The sequence below is a fragment of the Stomoxys calcitrans genome, chromosome 2 (genome assembly GCF_963082655.1).
Source record: "Stomoxys calcitrans chromosome 2, idStoCalc2.1, whole genome shotgun sequence".
Taxonomy (NCBI): domain Eukaryota; kingdom Metazoa; phylum Arthropoda; class Insecta; order Diptera; family Muscidae; genus Stomoxys; species Stomoxys calcitrans.
This window is the reverse complement of record NC_081553.1, coordinates 83,353,115-83,370,786: the sequence shown is the minus strand read 5'-3', so window position 1 is coordinate 83,370,786 and position 17,672 is coordinate 83,353,115. Positions and strand designations below refer to the sequence as shown.

At 39.4% G+C, this 17,672-nt stretch overlaps 1 long non-coding RNA gene across 2 annotated transcripts; it reads left to right on the top strand.

Annotated features, from left to right (window-relative positions):
• Positions 1 to 966: 966 nt before the first annotated feature.
• Positions 967 to 1,677, top strand: LOC106083319 (uncharacterized). 2 transcript variants are annotated; one of them, XR_009397175.1, is made up of 3 exons: positions 969 to 1,049; positions 1,123 to 1,397; positions 1,496 to 1,677. It is a non-coding gene; the product is annotated as an uncharacterized LOC106083319 (long non-coding RNA). The 2 variants fall into 2 exon arrangements; XR_009397174.1 differs by having other exon boundaries at positions 967 to 1,397.
• The last annotated feature ends 15,995 nt before the right edge of the window (positions 1,678 to 17,672 follow it).

Below are 17,672 nucleotides of genomic sequence, written 5' to 3'. Positions count from 1 at the left end.
ATCCTACGGTGGTGGGTATAAAAAAATGACCAGCCTCTGCAAAATATCAAAAAAAAAAAAAATATTATGTCGAATTTTGTGGAATTTTGTGGAACATGTTTTTTGTAGGCTCTTTGAGCACTATTTTTTGAAAATTGGTCCATTTTACAGCCCGAACAGAATTTTATAGGGCCAAAGTGATACCGGGCCTTCTGGGGCTCTGAAATTTTGCAGATAACCAGGTGAACACCTCAGCTGTAACCATTTTTTTTTTCTCAAAAATACCTGTATGAGTTCAAAAATTTCAGACTTATTGCAACAAATTTTCTCTTATCCCACTGTGCTTTGTTAATACATTATATCTAAGCCGCTACACGACTTTTGTAATGGAAAAATCTTCGCTTGGTATACACTAAAGAAATCGGGTAACATATTCGTTGTGTACAATCCCAGTTTTAGAATATGTCCAAGATTTAAGAATACTTCAGTATCCGTAGTTGCTGTGCCGCATTAACATCGCCTGGAAACTCATTAGAAACGCCAACCCTCATGTTTAAGTGGCAGTCGACCATCAGACTCACTTAGACATTATCGACCATTGTGAAACCACCGGACTAATAGTAAATACATCAAGTAGTGAAGGCTATGCGTTTCCGCCCAACATTTGCCTTTCCTAGTTGGTTGTAATGTTATTTTCTAACTTAAAGATTCGATACAGTCAGTGTTTATAACTGATTGCCACTTCAATGTAAGCATATCGATGTTAAGATTTATATTTAATCGGCTTTTGTGATATTTCAAAATAATTCCAATGAGGTATGCTTTGTAGGCCAACCAAATCTGTTCATTTCAAAGTGCTACTTACTACTTACACAAAAAATGGAAAGTTTTGTTCTACAAATACAAACAAACGTAGTATGCTGTGGCAATAAAGCCTAACAGCAAACGTCGTGCTTATTGTGTTGTTACTTTTCTTACCCCAACAAGGAGTAGAATAATCGAAAGAGTTTTAATTCAATATTGACAACACGCGGCACAATATCCTGTGTTGTAGTCTAACTTTAATCAAAGTTTTGTGTTATTCTATCACCCCAAATATGTTCTTCGTAATTAATTTTCCAAAATTATTTTCTTCATCTGCAGAACAATATGAGGGAGAATTCTAATCCTACAAACTTCAACTGGTGGTGCTGGCAAAGTTGGCTGCTAATAAATGTCAATACAATTACCAGCTCCATAGCCAATGAAAACTATAAGACATTCTTTGTGAGTGTGGCAAGAGGAGATCCATCATCCATGGTTGTTATGACCGTCTACTTTACCCCTTCTTCATCATAGCCATCCTCAAAAGGCAACTCACCCTGTCTTTGTTAGTTTTTTTGTATATCGGAGCCAAAGAACTTCTGTTCATGAGTTGGGTAAGTTTTAAATCAATTGCCAATAATTAAGGCAACATTGTTATCACTTACAATCTCAATTAAATCTTTTCACAAAACTTTTGAAATCCTGAATAGAGAGAGAGAGAGACAGAGAGCGAGAGTTTCGTAAAATACAGGCTGCAAACAAGAGGATTTGAAGAAAAATCTAAATAAATTGTGCATGGGGGTTATACAACGATGAAGAAGACAATGGGCCCACACAATTTTATAAATTTTCTCGGAATTTGATTGGAGAATAAAAACAAAACATTTAAGCACACGGTAAGGGCGTAAATTGCTTAAGCCCATGTGTCGATATTATTTTCAAAGGCTGCCAGAGATAAATTAAAATTTCAGTTTAATTAATTAAATATTCTTTGACCACAAAAGATTTAATGGGGACAATTGTTTGCATAAATCTCTAAATTCTAGATCGAATAACGAAAAGAAAGGCCGCTGATTAGAAATTTTAATTTATCTTTTGTATTTAATTAGACAATCTGCCAAGTAGACATGACAAATTATTATTCATGAGATATACCATGTTTTAACCTAAACCCCACACAATTTGGTCATTCGTATAATTTTTTAAAGGGTAACGAGGAGCGATGAATATCTTAATCTTAGAATGGATACAAAATTATGTATGAAAAAATAATATAGGTTGCCCAAAAAGTAATTGCGGATTTTTCATATAGTCGGCGTTGACAAATTTTTTCACAGCTTGAGACTCTGTAATTGCATTCTTTCTTCTGTCAGTTATCAGCTGTTACTTTTAGCTTGCTTTAGAAAAAGTGTAAAAAAAGTATATTTGATTAAAGTTCATTCTAAGTTTTATTAAAAATGCATTTACTTTCTTTTAAAAAATCCGCAATTACTTTTTGGGCAACCCAATATATGAAAAATTTTCCGTCAGACAAATTCGGGAGCAGTTCTAGTAGATTAATGAACTCTATCTTGACAACGAATAAGTGAATAATGACCAGCGCAACATGTAATTTAACAAATGCATAGAAAAAAGTTTTATCAAATTATGATAGTAGCATTTACATTTTTACATTTTTGCTCAAAGACCTAAAGGGTGATTTTTTTGAGGTTAGGATTTTCATGCATTAGTATTTGACAGATCACGTGGGATTTCAGACATGGTGTCAAAGAGAAAGATGCTCAGTATGCTTTGACATTTCATCATGAATAGACTTACTAACGAGCAACGCTTGCAAATCATTGAATTTTATTACCAAAATCAGTGTTCGGTTCGAAATGTGTTCATTCACCGTAACGTTGCGTCCAACAGCATCTTTGAAAAAATACGGTCCAATGATTCCACCAGCGTACAAACCACACCAAACAGTGCATTTTTCGGGATGCATGGGCAGTTCTTGAACGGCTTCTGGTTGCTCTTCACTCCAAATGCGGCAATTTTGCTTATTTACGTAGCCATTCAACCAGAAATTAGCCTCATCGCTGATCAAATGAGCCTCATCGCTGATCATCAAAATTTGAACACATTTCGAACCGAACACTGATTTTGGTAATAAAATTCAATGATTTGCAAGCGTTGCTCGTTAGTAAGTCTATTCATGATGAAATGTCAAAGCATACTGAGCATCTTTCTCTTTGACACCATGTCTGAAATCCCACGTGATCTGTCAAATACTAATGCATGAAAATCCTAACCTCAAAAAAATCACCCTTTATATCCGCTCCTCATCCTATATATGCGCTCCTCATCATTAAGAAATCCATCCTCTTTAAGTAATAACAAGGCCGAAGGAGGAAGATAGTCCCAACTATCCAAATTCTCTCGGTCCACAGTACATACAAGTGAATGGCTTGTAAAACTATCGTATTAGCGTGTTCCTTCCCACTTCCCACAAAACAAATGACCGGCCCCATCTTGTGGGAATCAATTCTTTCCAGGCCAGCCTTCTGATATACCAACGCTTAGGCGGTTGCTTAGGGACATATCATCCATACGCCTGCATTCAAGCCCAATGCAGGCCATCAATACTCTACTTTCTCAAACCTTAGAATATAGTCCACGTGAGGGACGAAATTGAACACCCAGGTATTTAAGCCTATCAGACATCGGCACAGTCTCTCCACCAATACCTATCGTCGGGGAAACGCGCCAGAAATTCTGGTATGCGTCACCACGCTTCCCGGCTATCACCATAGCCGTGGACTTGCAAACATTGAGCCGGAGACCCCATCTGACGACTAAAACAAAATGACTCCATCTTATTAGACGATGCAATCCTGGCACACCGAGTCAAAGACCTTCGCGAAATCAACCCCTATCGCAATCGTCCCTCTTCTACTATTAAGACCCTCAACAACATAGTCAAAAAAGGCAACCAACTCGTGCGAGGTCCATATCGGACCATATTTACAAATAGTTGCCATATAGACCGATATGCCGGTTTAGGGTCTTAAGACCGTAATAGGCGCATTTATTATCCGATTTTGCTGAAATTGGAAACAGTGAGTTATTTTAAACGATTGATGGTTCAGATCGGACTATATTTAGATATAGATGCCATATAGACCGATCTGCCGATTTAGGGTCTTAAGGCCATAAAAGCCGCAAGTATTACCCGATTTCTCTAAAATTTGAAGTGGTAAGTTGTTCTAAGCCTCTCGACATCCGACCCAGATCGGTTCAGATTGGACTATATTAAGATATTGCTGCCATATATGCTACCGATCTGCCGATTTAGGGTCTTAAGCCCATAAAAGCCGCAATAATTATCCGATTTCGCTGAAATTTTAAATTTGTATAAGACTCCTAGTGTCCGACCCAAATATGGTTCAGATCGGACTATATTTAGATATAGCTGCCATATAGACCGATCTGCTGATTTAGGGTCTTAAGCCCATAAAAGCCGCAATTTTTATCCGATGTCGCTGAAATGTGACTCAGTGAGTTGTTTTAAGTGTCCCGATATGCGATTTAAATATGGTTCTGATCGGTCTTATTGAGATATAGCTGTCATATAGACCGATCTGCCGATTTTGAGTCTTAGACCCATAAAGCCAATTTAAGCCAATTTTTATCGATTTCGCTGAAATTTGAAATAGCGATTTGTTTTAAGCCTCCCCACATCCGACCCAAATATGGATCAGATCCGGCTATATTTAAATATAGCTCCCATATAAGCCGATCTGCTGATTAGGGGTCTTAAGCCCACAAAAGTCGCAATTATTACTTGATTTCGCTGAAATTTGCAAAAGTAAATTGTTCTAAGCCTTCCGCCATCCGATCCAAATATGAATCAGATCGGACAATATTTAGATATAGCTGCCATATAGACCGACCTGCCATATAGACCGACCTGGTCTTAAGCCCATAAAAGCTGCAATTATTACCCCATTTCGCTGAAATTTAAAATGGTGAGTTGCTCTAAGCCTCCCGACATCCGACCTAAATATGGTTCACATCGGACTATATTTCGATATAGCTGCCATATAGACGGATCCGTCATCACATGGTCCACATCAGATTATACTTAGATAGAGCTGCCATATAGACCGACCTTTTTGTTTGGGGTCTAATCCCATAAAAAGCGGACATCGGCTCCAGACCCTCTAGCGGTGTGGATCTTAATGCTCCTTAATGCGGAGGTAAGTCTCTGTATCTTTCGAAGTTCCCTTGGTCTCACAATGACATCCAGTAAACCATCTTACGGGCTGACTCCCCATTTCCTACCGAACAACCCTCGGCAGGAGTAGAAGGCGCACATCGTCTTTCGGTACCTTTCCTCTTTATCAGTTGGAAGACAGTTTCTAATCGAAGACTGGACCTAGGTATTTAACCTCCTTTGATAACCGCAGGGTGTTCACTTCTGTAATACGGTACGGGAGTCTGTAATACGGTATCTTAAAGCCTAAAGTAAAGAGCACCAGCTCAATCTTCCTTGGGTGTCTTTAGCCCATTTCACATAGCCTATCTTGGTAACGCCATATGGATGTGCAATCCGTATCACGCAGTCTCCGTTAAGATCTAATAGGATTCCTTTTATCATTAAGTTCTAGAGAATCGGCTAGAACAGAGCGGAGGCATTCCTCTGGTCACCCGCCTGCTGACCACAAATTCTCCGCATTAATGATCCTTCCGATGGGAGATACTAGGGTGGATGCAATGTTATTAAATACTTAATTACTTTAATTGGCTATGATAGAACATTTTTCCCATTGGAAATTTGCCCATAAACATTCTATTATGGAACATGGGCAAACTTCTCACATATCGCAGAGTGCTGTCTGATTCCAGTTTAAGTTCGATGATAAGGGGCCTCCTTCTTATAGACGAGTCCGAACGGCATACCGCACTGCGACACCTCTTTGAGGATGGGATAACCACCGCTGAAAGTTTGTCTAATGTTCTTGCCAAGATTTGAACCCAGGCGTTCAGCATCACAGGCGGATATGCTAACCTCTCCGCTACGGTGGCCTGCTCATTTGTCCCATTAGCCGAACTAAGAATGGAGTTCCAAGCGCAACGATCTTCTAAGCTCGTTCCAAAATCTAAAGTTTCGAAATGTCTTTCACCACTTCATCCTTCCGGGTGGAAGGGTCGTCTCTACCGACCTCAACTTTTGGTATGCATTGTCGAGCCCCACTGAAATTCTCCGCTGTACGTCCATCCTTTACCATCAGATCCCCCAGTCTTTCCAAACGATGACAGACTGACTGTCGTATATATAATTCGCAGTACAGTTGTTTATTTTTCCCGCCTTGAGGATAAAGACCACCCTGATCTTTTTCCATGCCCTCGGTATATAAGACAGTGAAAAAGCTCGACCTGAAAATTTGTTCCGTCCGTTCCGCAGGGATGATCCCATCTGGTCCGGCCGATACCATCATATCAGGCCTCTGATGAGAATGGATACCACAACCCCCGCACTGTTAATATGAACACGCATCAAAGTCAGCTACCTCGGCGACCAAAAACAAATTGTTTAAATGAGTCTGTAAAGTAGTGCCACCCTTATCTAACCCTAACCTAAACTTGACCTACACCTTTAAGGTTCTGGACTACTTTGGCACTTATAAAGGGTGATTTTTTTGAGGTTAGGATTTTCATGCATTAGTATTTGACAGATCACGTGGGATTTCAGACATGGTGTCAAAGAGAAAGATGCTCAGTATGCTTTGACATTTCATCACGAATAGACTTACTAACGAGCAACGCTTGCAAATCATTGAATTTTATTACCAAAATCAGTGTTCGGTTCGAAATGTGTTCATTCACCGTAACGTTGCGTCCAACAGCATCTTTGAAAAAATACGGTCCAATGATTCCACCAGCGTACAAACCACACCAAACAGTGCATTTTTCGGGATGCATGGGCAGTTCTTGAACGGCTTCTGGTTGCTCTTCACTCCAAATGCGGCAATTTGGCTTATTTACGTAGCCATTCAACCAGAAATGAGCCTCATCGCTGAACGGTGAATGAACACATTTCGAACCGAACACTGATTTTGGTAATAAAATTCAATGATTTGCAAGCGTTGCTCGTTAGTAAGTCTATTCATGATGAAATGTCAAAGCATACTGAGCATCTTTCTCTTTGACACCATGTCTGAAATCCCACGTGATCTGTCAAATACTAATGCATGAAAATCCTAACCTCAAAAAAATCACCCTTTACTATGTTGTAACTATCTCCCGATTGACCGGAAGAGAGATATAAAGTACATATTGTACAACACTTGGTTAGATTGAAAATGGCGGTGTGGATATTAATCCGACCCATGCCACTATGGACATACACCTAGGTCAGTTGTTGTTGTTGTAGCAGTGTGTTGTATTCTATCTTTCGTCTTCGAAAGATAGTTTGTTTGTTCTATCTTTCGCTTGATTCTGTCGAGTGTCAAGACCCAGGAACTCTGCGACTAAGATGGGGTGCGCCCACAGGGATCTGGGTCTGAGTCGAGTGGGTCTGGCTGGACAGTTAAACAGGTACATCTTGCACATACATCCTGCACGTCAGCATCAATCCTTGCGGGAGTTGAGGCGGCTGCATCTGCCGGAACGTAATTGATCCAGAACTACTCTAGTTTGCCGGGGGAGGTCAATTTCTTCAGGTGCAATGGGTCGTTCTCCAAGGACTACATTCATCCGGTAGCCATTTACCGCATCTGCATGTTGTTTGGACCTGCTTGATATACCACTTCATCTAGAGGTTCTCTCTTGTAGCGATGAACCCCACGCTCTAGATCATGTAGATCTAAGAGTGCTGCTCCATTAATAATAAGGAACATTCTATTTATAGCTGAGCTTGTTTGTATTTGCAAAAATTTATTTTTAAACTTTTAAATTAAAATTCAAATTTTAATTTTAAATCAAAAGAAAAATCTTTATAAAAATTTGCATTTTAATACCCCTAATGCTTACATCTTCTTGAAGTTCAATATTTATTCGAATTTTTGTTCATTTTTTTTTTTTTTTTTTGACAAGTTCTTTAACAAGAAATGTCCTTAAGGTATATTTGAGTACATGTTTGCCTGCTTGTTGTCATCACAATAAATAAGAGGAGACAAAGGCTTCGCTTCGTATTTCAGTTGGTGTGTTCAGGTAACCCATTATGAATGCGAAATAGCAATTCTTTTATTTAGGCACATATGTTAAATAAAAATGTTTGCATTTGTTTGCTTTCTTTGTGCATACACAAGAACATGTTGTATTTCTAAACAGAGGAGTTTTTTTTTTACAAATGTACTCTCGGTAAATCTCATTTCTTTATTTGTTCACATTTACATACATGTCACATGTTTTACAATGAAAATGTTGTTATTTACCAAAGAATTTTTTAAGACAATTGTTAAATTGTCTTTTTCTCTCTGTGGGTACAGCCTATTTGTTGTGGTAACTACATTTAGTTTTTTCAGCACGTACAACCAGTTACAGTGAGGGTCGAAAGTTAGCTAAAGGCCATTAAGGGGGAAGATATGAAAATAAAAATTTCTTCTCAATCCTTATAGGTTTGCTCGGCAAATTTGGAAACGAAAAAAAAAATCATTAATCATTTCGCTTATAAAGGGTGATTTTTTTGAGGTTAGGATTTTCATGCATTAGTATTTGACAGATCACGTGGGATTTCAGACATGGTGTCAAAGAGAAAGATGCTCAGTATGCTTTGACATTTCATCATGAATAGACTTACTAACGAGCAACGCTTGCAAATCATTGAATTTTATTACCAAAATCAGTGTTCGGTTCGAAATGTGTTCAAATTTTGACAAATTTTGTTCAGCGATGAGGCTCATTTCTGGTTGAATGGCTACGTAAATAAGCAAAATTGCCGCATTTGGAGTGAAGAGCAACCAGAAGCCGTTCAAGAACTGCCCATGCATCCCGAAAAATGCACTGTTTGGTGTGGTTTGTACGCTGGTGGAATCATTGGACCGTATTTTTTCAAAGATGCTGTTGGACGCAACGTTACGGTGAATGAACACATTTCGAACCGAACACTGATTTTGGTAATAAAATTCAATGATTTGCAAGCGTTGCTCGTTAGTAAGTCTATTCATGATGAAATGTCAAAGCATACTGAGCATCTTTCTCTTTGACACCATGTCTGAAATCCCACGTGATCTGTCAAATACTAATGCATGAAAATCCTAACCTCAAAAAAATCACCCTTTATGAGGCCACCGTAGCGCAGAGGTTAGCATGTCCGCCTAAGACGCAGAGGTTAGCATGTCCGCCTATGACGCTGAACACATGGGTTTGAATCCTGGCGAGACCATCAGAAAAATTTTCAGCGGTGTTTTTCCCCTCCTAATGCTGGCAACATTTGTGAGGTAATATGCCATGTAAAACTTCTCTCCAAAGAGGTGTCCCACTGCGGCACGCCGTTCGGACTCGGCTATAAAAAGGAGGCCCCTTATCATTGAGCTTAAACTTGAATCGGACTGCATTCATTGATATGTGAGAAGTTTGTCCCTGTTCCCCAGTGGAATGTTCATGGGCAAAATCTGCATTTTCTTTATTATCAACAAAATTTGAAATGATGATGCTTTATATCGTCTAGATCAGACCATATTTGGAAATAGCTGCCATATAAACAGATCTCACAATTAATAAAGTGGCTTACCCACTCCCATAGTCTTTAAATAAAACACTTTATCAAAAGGCTGATCAACCTAAATTTGAGAGAAAGACTGACACGCCTAACACCTAGACTTGAGTGAAGGTCGGTGGAAACGGCCTTGCACCAAGTGGTTCAATAGGTTGACACCACACCCTTGTTCACTGACCATGGCAATATGGGGCTCAAATAAAAGGTGCTTGGGAGTAGAATACGAATCTGATATCCAAAGGTGGGACCAAGTATTTGGTGACCACCCCTCCCCCAAAACACATCCCAAAAAGAGTACTACATGTTTACCGACCATGGCAATTTTGGGCTCAAATGAAAGGTATTTCAGAGTATAACACGAAATTGATACTCACATTCAGGACCAAGTTTCTGGGGGTCCATACCACCCCCTAAACCCACCAACTACCACTCTGGGTCCTTCCTGCTCCCAAAATCCCCATGAGAATATCGGGCTCGGGAAGCTTTCATACAAAAACAAAAAAGCCAAAGACACCTCGCAACTTCTTTTCGCGAGGAAGAACATTCTTCGAAAACTTGGAAGTTAACCCAAGAATGATCTACATACTACCTGTGCTGTTGGGATAGTGGTATGGTAGAACGTAGTTTGGTATGGTAGAATGTAGTAGAATATGTCAAGCTAGATCTATGTTCGATATCCGACCCATTGACATACAGATTAAGTGTGAGGCAGGCACTGCGGCTATGAGACTTAAGGCGACGGGAGAATAGATTGAGGATGGGAAGGGAAGGGAAGGGAAGGAAGGGAAGAGGTTTCCGATCGGATACCTGATATGAACCATGAAGTCGAGTGCGAGGCACTGTTGCCATCGGCACAGTCTTGGATTGACGGAACCCTAGTATTGCCATCTGGAAGATTATGTTACACGGATAGATCAAAGTTCGAGGACAGAGTGGCAGAGAGAGCATAATACGGTCCTGCAGGCGGAGATCCGGGCGATCACGGAATGCGTGAAGTGGTGTGGTGCTTACGCGAGGACGTCGAGTGTGAACATCTTTAACGACAGTAAAATTGCCATAAGGCCAATAACAGCCAGGACGGTAAGGTCACGAACAGTGTTGCAGTGTAAGAAGGAGATTAACGCCTTCTCAGAGGATGGCAAAATCCGCATCGTTTGGGTGCCGGGTCATAACGGAGTAAGGGGAAATGAAAGAGCAGACGATTTGGCGGTGAAGGCCAGAGGACTGCCATCAATAAACTTGTTTAACCCGAAGCCTTTCGGGTCGATGCAGTCCGAGTTAAGGGAGTGGGCGACGAATGCGCATGCAACATTGTGGAATAGCGGGGATCCAGATCATGGGAAGACGAGGCTATTGCTGAAAGGAAGCAAGAAGGAGGTTAGTATAGCTATTGCTGTCATAACGCCACACATAGGATTACGAGCTCACTTATGTGAAATCGGTGTGTCAAGTGATAGCATGTGTAGGGCATGCGGGGAAGATGATGAAACGTTGAAGCATTTCCTTTGTCATTGCTTTCGACTTTCGCGTCTAACAGATACCGGCACTTAGGTGGAAACACAATACCAGACATGAACCAACTTAGGGGAGTGGTATTGAAAACAATTAAGGATTTTGTAAGTAGCACGGAGTTCCTAACTTAAAATTTTCTTTTAAGAGGTTACTTTATAGTTCTTAGAGAGCAAAACAAGCCGATTACTGGCTTAGGTCTATGTTCATAGTGGCATGGGGCGGATTGATATCTGCACCCTCTTTTCAACCTAACCTAACCTAAGTTCCATGCGCCTGGTATAAGGCAGCGAGTAGTTGAACTTTTATTCGAGAACTCGAGAAGATCAAAAAAGGCATACACCGAAGGGTGGATTGTACAATACCACTGTGGTATATATACGGACCGTTGGATAAGACGATAAGGAATGTTAAAAGAGAACAACTGCAGACATACTTCATTTTTTATAAGATAGAGGCTTAGTAAAAGCTGAGGAGGTTATCAGACTACTTGGCACCGAGACTAGTTCAAGAATGGATCGTTAGCATACGCATTCTCAACAGTATTGTTGGGCAGAGGATGATAGACCATCCAACTTCAACATTAAATGAATCATGTTGTCGGGAAGAGGACATGAAGTTAACCGCATTGTACGTGATGACGGTATGTTATTGAGCCTGACGGACGAAGAAAGTTTTTTCAATCAAAAATTTGTGTAATATCGATGGCCGATGATAGAGATAGACAGTCCCACGTTGCAATCATAAGCGAGTATCGTATATCTCTTTGAAATTTTAAATGGTTAGAGCTGAAATGTTAACGAGAACATGTGGAACTATCGGTAGTTAGGGAAAAAATATACTCCTAGAAACTATCGAATGGAATGAATATCGATAGTTTGGCTGCTGTGGGCCACTGGACAATAGGACCATATGCGAATTCCACACAGTGGTTGATCGTTCACGCCATAGCTTCGGAGTCAAGGAGTTTGACTCGACTCCGTCTTTGGGAAAGTTTCTCGACTCCGAACATAGATGTGGGTATACAAATCTTGTCATTTCTTTTGTAACATCTCGAAATATTTATCTTCTACCCTACAAAGAATACTTATTCTTAATTGTCTGAATATTTCATGCTTTATCGGTCCGTCCGTTCAACAGGTAGTGGAAATCGCGATAACATTCGTTTGAATGATGCCATATCGATGAAAATTAACATAGATATGAAGGATTGAGAGATGGTCATAAGATGGGGTTGTAAAATATAACTCATAGTGTCCGTTATTACAGATCACTGAATGTTGCATGTAACCATATTGTGTAGAAGCTGTGTGAACAACGAGCAAAGAAACATCTTCTGATGGTGTTCCCCTTCAAAGTTTCGTTTTAGATTCTTTATACTTCATCAATTCTCTGAAATATTATTTGGCTTTTAAATACTGCCTGATTAGTAGCAATTGAAGGCAAATTCCTTCTCTTGCTCTTGTGATGTCACAATAAACTAAAAAGTCTAAACGCTATTAATTGCAGACTCATGCAATTATGCTTTCTTGTCGGTTTTAGCTCTAGTCTTAAATAAGTATTAATTTTTGCCAGCGAGTGTTTTCTTTTAACCTGATGATGTTTATAGGCCTATATGCAGGCAATACACTTTTGATACATCTACAAAACTGGGATACGCATGTTTACATAGCAATAAGAAGCAAAATACAGTATGAATATAATATGCTTAGAATCGTTAGAGACATGTGTTGGCGGTAACAATAAGCCTTTGTCTCTTGTAATGCTCTTTGTTTGTGTTGGTTTCTTTGTTTGTTTAAATCGTATGTTTGCTTACAGTTTAAAATGTATTGTTATTCGGAAAGTTGCTACTGCATACAAGTACACATATAAAATAACAAAACATTCACACACACACACGAGCAAGAATAGAAGGGAATAAAATAACATATTAATTTAAGTACCAATTTGTATCCCTGTATTTGTGAAGATATTTGCATTCTACGCCACAGTCCTCCTCGGGCTGGTTGATCGACTTTTTGGTGTGACTAGACGATTCTAGAAAATAATTATTTCACTTAAAAAGTAAAATTTATTTTGAGGCAGGCAGTTAAAACGAAAAGCGCTTTATTATTTCGATTATGAATGCAATTTATTTCAGGTACTAAAAATTCTTGGAAAGTCTACTAAATTTATGAATCATTTTTTAACAATGGTATTTTGTGAGAGTGGTGGAACGGATCTCCCGTTTCTCGACTGCTTCTTTGGATGTCAGATTCGCATATTACTCCCATTTTGTCCCGATTGATCCACTTACGCAAAAGGGGATTACGAGGTAACCCCTAACCACCAAACATTTTAGGCTAAATATTGGGTTGCCCAAAAAGTAATTGCGGATTTTTTAAAAGAGAGTAAATGCATTTTTAATAAAACTTAGAATGAACTTTAATCAAATATACTTTTTTTACACTTTTTTTCTAAAGCAAGCTAAAAGTTACAGCTGATAACTGACAGAAGAAAGAATGCAATTACAGAGTCACAAGCTGTGAAAAAATTTGTCAACGCCGACAATATGAAAAATCCGCAATTACTTTTTGGGCAACCCAATATTTAATTCGTACTCAACTCTCGAAAACTTTCCTTTGGAGTAACTTATAGTGATTTCGATTGTGCAAAAAAGTGTAAACATTTTTCGACATGTTGCACTGAAATCGAAATTTTGTTTCGTTTCTCCAAAAAAATGTAACCCCACCACCGGATGTAGTGTTCGTTTGTAAAAGCGTTGCCTACAGAAAGAGAAAAAATTTGGCATTTTTTACACCGTGCCAAGTCTACGTTGGAGAATGTCGCACTTATAATCAACGGCTATCATTCAAGCAAATTTTGTTTGAATAGAAGAAAAAGAAGACAAAATTTGTTGAATGTTTTTGATATATAAAGAAGATGGAAAAAGTGAACGCGTTCTATTAAGCTAACGGCATATTATTATTCTATAAAGCTAACGGCATTGCTAGATAGTTCTTCCGTCGAAGACATGGATGTGGCAGACATTTTGTAGAAATGACTACATATGAACATGTCCGTTTAAAAAATCAAAAAGTGCAACCCTATGAGAGGGTTGGAGTGACATTTGCAAAATGTTGTCCCGTATAAGTGCAACATTAGCGTAAAATTTTTTTTTTTCAGAATCGAAATCACCATTAATGTCTATTTATACCAACCACCGAAGGATGGGGTTCCGTTTTCCGCAACACATCGAAATATCAATTTCCGACCCTATATATTTTCTTGATCAGTGTAAAAATCCAAGACGATTTGTCCGTCTGTCTGTTGAAATCACGCTACAGTCTTTTAAAATAGAGATACTGAGCTGAAACTTTGCACAGGTTCTTTTTTTTCCATAAACAGGTTAAGTTCGAAGATGGGCTATATCGGACTATATCCTCATATAGCCCCCATATAGACCGATCGGCCGACTTAGGGTCTTAGGCCCACAAAAGCCACATTTTTTATCCGATTTTCCTGAAATTTGGGACCGTGAGTTGTGTTAGGCCCATCGACATCTTTCCTCAAATTGGTCCAGATCGGTCCAGATTTGGATATAGCTGCCATATAGACCGATCCGCCGATTTAGGGTCTTAGGCCCATAAAAAAGCCACATTTATTATCGGATTTTGAAAAAAAATTTGGGACATAGAGTTATGTTAGGCCCTTCGACATCCCTCGTCAATCTGGTCCAGTTTTGTCCAGATTTGGATTTAGCTGTCATTTAGACCGATCCGCCGATTTAGGGTCTTAGGCCAATAGAAGCCACATTTATTATCCGATTTTGCCAAAATTGGGGACAGTGAGTTGTGTTAGGCCCTTCGACATCCTTCTTCAATTTGGTCCAGATCGGTCCAGATTTGGATATAGCTGCTATATAGATCGATCCGCCGAATTAGGATCTTAGGCCCATAAAAGCCACATTTATTATCCGATTTTGCTGAAATTTGGGACAGTGAGTTGTGTTAGGCTCTTCAACATTTTTCTGAAACTTGGCCCAAATCGGTCCAGATTTGGATATAGCTGCCATATAGACCGATATCTCGATTTAAAGTCTTGGTCCCATAAAAAGCCCATTTATAATCTGATTTCACTGAGATTTGACACACTGACTTATGGCTTTTCAACATCCGTGTCGTATATGGTTCATATCGGTTTATTTTAAGTTATAGCTACTAAAAAGTTCAATATTTTTTATACACAATTGAGCAATGACTTGTACTTATTAGTATTTTAGCCCAAATCGGAACATATTTCGATATGGCTGTTATAGGGCATAAGGTTTACATTTTTCACCGGATATTGACGAAAGGTGATTTACATATAATAGAGGTGGTGGGTATCCAAATTTTGGCCCGGCCGAATTTAACGCCTTTTGGGGGCGCCTCTCCTCCAAAAACAAACCCCAATGAAGATAAACTTACCGACCGTAGCAATATGTGGCTCAAATGAAAGGTCTTTGGGAATAGAGCATGCATCTGATATCAACATTCGGTAAAGTGTCTACAGGGCCGTCTTCCCCCAATGCACCCCCAAAGAGAACAATTTTACCGACCTTACCAATATGGGGCTCAAATAATAGGTATTTTAGAGTAGAATGCGAATCTGATATATATTTTTAGTGCCAAACTACCACGTGGCCTCCCCCTAAATTCAATGGCAATATAGGAGTCAAACAAATTATATTTGAGAGTAGAACACGATGCTAATATTTCTTCAGGGCTAAGTATTTGGCAGACCACCCCACCCCCAAAACATCCCTAAATCGTACATATTTACCTACCATGGCAATAAGGGGCACTGGGGAGTAGAACACGACATTTCTTGGGTTCAACCACTTCCCAAAACACGCCCCAAGCAGGACTTATTTGCTGGCCATGGCAACATGGGGCTCAAATAAAAGGAATTTGGGACTAAAATACGGCTCTGATATACAAATTTAGGTTCAAGTGTTTGAGGGACGACTCATCCCATAAACCAATGTTAATAAGAAGTTTAAATAATTGGTATTTGAGACTAGACCACGATGCTGATAAATTTTTAGGGCTAAGTGTTTGGCGAACCACCCCATAGCCATCAAAACACCCCTAAATCAGACATACATATTTGCAGACCATGGCAATATGGGGTTCAAATAAAAGGTATTTGGGAGAAGAGCAAGAAATTTATACCCACATTCAGGACCAATTTTCTGGGGGACAATACCACCCCCTATTCCACAAATCACCACCCTAAGGGACTTCCCACTCCCAAAATCCTCATAGGATGGGGGATACTAGTCTAGTCATTCCGTTTGTAACACTTCGAAATATTCGTCTAAGGCTCCATAAAGTATATATATTCTTGATCGTCTCGACGTTCTGAGTGGATCTAGCCATTTCCGTCCATCCGTCTGTCGAAATCACGATAGCTGTCGAACTAGTAAAGTTAGCCGCTTGAAATTTTGCACAGATCCTTAACGTTGATGTTGGTCTTTGGGGATTGCAAATGGGCTATATCAGTTCAAATTTAGATATAGCTCCCATATAAACCGATCCACCGATTTGAATTCTTGAGCTCCTGGAAACCGCAATTTTTGTAACAATTGGCTGAAATTTTGCATATAGTATTCTTTTATGACTTCCAACAACTGTGGAAAGTACGGTCCGAACCGTTCTAAAACGTGATATAGGTCGCATATAAGCGGAATTCCCGATTTGACTCCTTGAGCCCTTACAAGCCGCCATTTTTTTCAATTTGGCTGAAATTGAGCATGTAATGTTTTGCATGCTTCCAACAACGGTGTCAAATACCGTCCAAATCAGTCTATAACCTGATATAGCTCCCATATAAACCGGTCTCTCGATCATCCTTGTTTGATTTTTAGAAGCTTTAATTTTTGCTGATTTGACAGAAATTTGGTATGTAAAATAAAATTATGCCCTTCAACTACATTTAATTTGTTTAAATATTTAGCAGAATCCATGTCGGAAGGGGGTCGGACCCTCCCCTTAAGCCAAAAGTACCACCCAAAAATAGGAGTGTTCCGATCGGGACAATATGGGACTCAAATGAAAGGTATTCAAGAATAGAGTACGAATTGCATATTAAAAATTGGGTCCAAGTAACTGAGGGGCCGCCCCAAACCCACAACCCTCTAAAATAGGTTTATTGGACAAGCATGATAATATGGTACTCAAAAGAAAGGTATTCAGGAGCAGATTACGAATATAGTCAGTAAGAAGGAATATGATTTAAATTTGTTAATATCGCAAGTGGACGGACCTCATTACCTCAAAATCAAAAGTGACAGTAATGGGCACCAAATGAAAGATATTGATACGAATATGATATAAAAAATTGGGTTCAAGTACCCACGAAGTGGCCCTAAGCCCAAAACTCCTTCAAGCAGACAAATTAAAAGTTCATATCAACATGGGGTTCAAATGAAAGGAATCCGGAAGTAGATTACGAATTTGGCATACAAACTCAGGTCGAAGTATAGGGGGGTCACCCCACCCCCCAAACCCCCCAAATGGGCACATTAGCCAATCACGACTATATGGAACTTGTTTGGTCCGTACAGACTCAAAAACGGCAGAACCGATTTTCTCGAAATTTTTACAGATTGTGTAGGTTGTGTATAATTTTTCGATGTCGGAAGAGGGCCGCA